The 3,750-nt window shown below is 43.3% G+C and overlaps 1 long non-coding RNA gene and 1 other non-coding gene across 4 annotated transcripts in view; both read right to left on the reverse strand.

The window, feature by feature from the left end:
• Positions 1–3,353, reverse strand: part of LOC104999326 — a 17,574-nt gene extending 14,221 nt beyond the window's left edge. For all 3 annotated transcript variants that reach the window (XR_826584.1, XR_826583.1, XR_826582.1), the window contains exon 1: positions 3,157–3,353. This is a non-coding gene — a long non-coding RNA (uncharacterized LOC104999326). The remainder of the gene's footprint in view (positions 1–3,156) is intronic.
• On the reverse strand, positions 1,033–1,105 carry TRNAG-CCC. Its single transcript has one exon. It is a non-coding gene; the product is annotated as a tRNA-Gly (tRNA).
• Positions 3,354–3,750: the final 397 nt, after the last annotated feature.

Consider the following 3,750-nt stretch of genomic DNA (forward strand, 5'->3'; position numbering starts at 1 on the left):
TATGGATGTGAGAGTTGGACTGTGAAGAAGGCTGAGCGCCGAAGAATTGATGCTTTTGAACTGTGGTGTTGGAGAAGACTCTTGAGAGTCCCTTGGACTGCAAGGAGATCCAACCAGTCCATTCTGAAGGAGATCAGCCCTGGGATTTCTTTGGGAGGAATGATGCTAAAGCTGAAACTCCAGTACTTTGGCCACCTCATGCGAAGAGTTGACTCATTGGAAAAGACTCTGATGCTGGGAGGGATTGGGGGCAGGAGGAGAAGGGGACAACAGAGGATGAGATGGCTGGATGGCATCACTGACTCGATGGACGTGAGTCTGAGTGAACTCTGGGAGTTGGTGATGGACAGGGAGGCCTGGCATGCTGCGATTCCTGGGGTCACAAAGAGTTGGACACGACTGAGCGACTGAACTGAACTGAACTGAATGTCTTGAAAGCTGGTAAACTGATTTTTCCCATGTTATTCTTCTTTTTCAAAATTGTTTCAGCTATTCTAGTTCCTTTTTCTTCCCTGGTGGCTCAGATGGTAAAGAATCTGCCTGCAATGAAGGAGACCCAGTTTCGATCCCTGGGTCGGGAAGATCCCCTGGAGAAGGGCATGGCATCCCACTCCAGTATTCTTGCCTGGAGATTCCCATGGACAGAGGAGCCTGGTGGGCTACAGTCCATGGAGTCGCAAAGAGGCAGACACAGCTGAGCGACTGACACACACACAGTTCCTTTGCCTTTCCATTTAAATTTAGAATGATCTTGTCTGTATCTACCAAAAACATCTTGCAGGGATTTTGGTAGGAATTATATTAAACTGGTGTCAATAGGTGTCAAAGGATATTGACTCTTCCAGTCCATGAACACAGTATATTTCTCCATTTGTGATTACTTTTAATGTTTATTTATTCAAATGTGTGGGGTCTTAGCTGTGGCACCAAGGATCTTCAATCTTTATTGTAGCATGCAGGATCTCTTAGTTGCACCATGTGGAATCTTGAGTGGTAGCTTTTGAACTCTTAGTCAGAGCATGTGGGATGTATTTTCCTTACCAGGGATCAAACCTGGGACCCCTGCATTGGGAGTGCAGAGTCTTAGCCACTAGACCAGTAGGAAGTCTCTGCTCTTATCTTTAATATTTCCTTCTTCTGCTTGTTTTAGGTTTATTTTGCTCTACTTTTCTATGTTCTTGAGATGGGAGCTTAGATGATTGATTTGAGACTTTTCTAATGTATGCATTTAGTGTTGTAAATTTCCTTCTTGGCAACGCTTCCACGAAAATGTTAATATGTTCTACTTTTATTTTCATTCAACTCAGTGTATTTTTTAAATTTCCCTTGAGACTTCCTCTTTGACCTAGGGACTACAGATATCCTCCCTTTTTTGAAAATTTACTATATGCTACTTCACTTTTACCAACTGAGCTCTGCCTGCAATGCAGGAGACCTGGATTCGATCCCTGGATTGGGAAGATCCCCTGGAGAAGGAAATGGCAACCCACTCCAGTATTCTTGCCTGGCTACAGTTCATGGGGTCACAAGAGTTGGATATGGTTTAGTGACTAAACCACCACCACCGCTTCACTTTTATGAAAGACCTACTAGTACCTATTTTTGCTAATTAAAGAAATCCCGATAAGTGTTTTCACTTTTACAAACAAAAGGAAAACAGCAAAGATAGCATTCAGCCTTTGTTTTGCAGAGAACTATTATAGATGCAGCATGCACACTAAGCAGGGAAGACGACACTGCCAAGCTCCTTCCCCAGGAACTATACTTACCATCTCAGCATCAAGCCACCGCAGCTTTGGCCTGTGTCTATGAGCATCTGAGCTTTATCTCTACTTATTTTGTGCATCTACTAGCAAAAGGTTGCAGGGAGTTAGACATGACGGAGCAGCTAAACTGAACTGAACTAGCAAAATGTGTCCTAAGGTAATTGCTTTTTTGCTTTACACTATTTTGGCTTAGAAAAGGTTTCATAGGAAGGCTCTACTTTCAGACTGTAGGGGAAACCTGTGTTTAAGAAATGTGTTGTTTAGTTTTCAAGTGTTTGATTATTTTCCTGCTAGTCTTCTGTAATTGATTTCTAAGTCTGATTCCATTGTGTTCAGAGGACGCACTCTGTATGATTTCAGTTCTTTTAAATTTGTTAAGACTTGTCTTAAGACCCATAACCCTGGATGTGGTCAGTCACAGTATATATTCTCGGGCACCTGAAACAAATGTGTGTTCTGATGTTGGGTGGATTATTCTAACGTATCATTTAGCTGCTTTGGCTGATGATGCTATTTAGGTCTTCTCTATCCTTCTGTTTATCTGTCTAGTTACTCTATCAGTTGTTGAGAAGTGTGCTGAAGTCTCCAACTGTAGTTTTAGATTTGTCTATTTCTCTTTTCTGTTCTATCAGTTTTGCTTCACATATTTTGCAGCTCTTCTGTTTCCTGCATATGCATTTAGGATTGCTTTGTCTTCTTGGTGGACTGACCCTTTTATTATTATGTAATGAAAAACAAACAAACAAAATCAGGGAGGGGAAAAGATTCCTTATTAGGGCCAAAGGGATTGGAATCCAGGTTCCCCTGCTGGTTTGAGCGGGGGTGATTCATTTAAGTTTACTTATCAGACTGATAAAAATTAAAAAGTGTGATAATTATTAGTTATCTCTTGGTGAGGCTATGGGGAAGCAGCCTGCCTTATACATTGCTTTTTGTGTTGTACATTGGTCCAGCTTTCATGGGCAACAGTCTGATAATAGCTAACAAGATTACAAATTCACATACCCTTTGACAAGATAGTTCCACTTCCAGAAAATTTTCCCAAATATGTAAGCACTTGTGAGCGAAATGACGTTAAGAGCAAAAGACTGGAAAAAAAAAAAAAAAAGACTGGAAATACTCTAAACATCCTTCAGTAGGATACTTGTGAAATAAAGGATGGTACAGTCCATGTGGTGGAGTACTTTGGCAACCACTTTTTAAAAAAGATGTTTACCTATATAATATGGAACGATCGATTGTCAAGATAAAATGTTAAGTGAAAAAAAGCAGAGCAGTGTGTCTAGTGTGTTATTGTGTAAATGAAAAAAAAAAAAAAGGACACACAAATAGGTTTTTGCCTTTATGTGAATGTAGAGAGAGATAGAAAGATATCTGGTTGGTTACTCACACAACTGCTGCCAGTGGTTGGTGGGGTGAGGGGGCTTGTCCCCACCCATTCCGCTGAAAGCCGTAGTGGACAAGTAACTGTCAGACACCCTTGTCCCGGGTCAGGCGTCATCCTTGGGCTCTGAGGAGGTCGAGGGGCACCGGAAAGAGTAGGTAGAGATGGGGCTGGCCCTGTGGCCTTGCTGCCCGAACTTTGAACCTGTCCTTTGGGTGTTTGCTTTTGCAGACAATTAGATCCCTAGCTTGGAGGGTGGAGAGGGGCGGAGATGGAAGGAAGCCTGCCTATTGGCCAAAGGGTCCTCTAGCCTGCCGTGCTCAGACTCTGGACTAATTGGAAGGCTGTGAGATGGGGGCAGGGGGTTGGATTCCGAATGCTGAGGACCCCCCACTGATGAGGAGGAGATAGAATAAGACCTCACCACTGCTTAGCTCCTGTGGTGTTTCCCCTGCTCCCCAGCTCCTTCCATGCCTCCAACTCCAGGCCCCCTCAGGTTTGTAAATGTTCCTGGGGTCTGGATGTCACTGCTGGGCAGCAGAGTACAGAAATGGGGGGATTTCTTAGAGAGATTGAAACAGCCCCTCTGCCACCCTGCTC

This window comes from Bison bison, unplaced genomic scaffold, assembly GCF_000754665.1.
Source record: "Bison bison bison isolate TAMUID 2011002044 unplaced genomic scaffold, Bison_UMD1.0 scf7180017864352, whole genome shotgun sequence".
Lineage (NCBI taxonomy): Eukaryota > Metazoa > Chordata > Mammalia > Artiodactyla > Bovidae > Bison > Bison bison.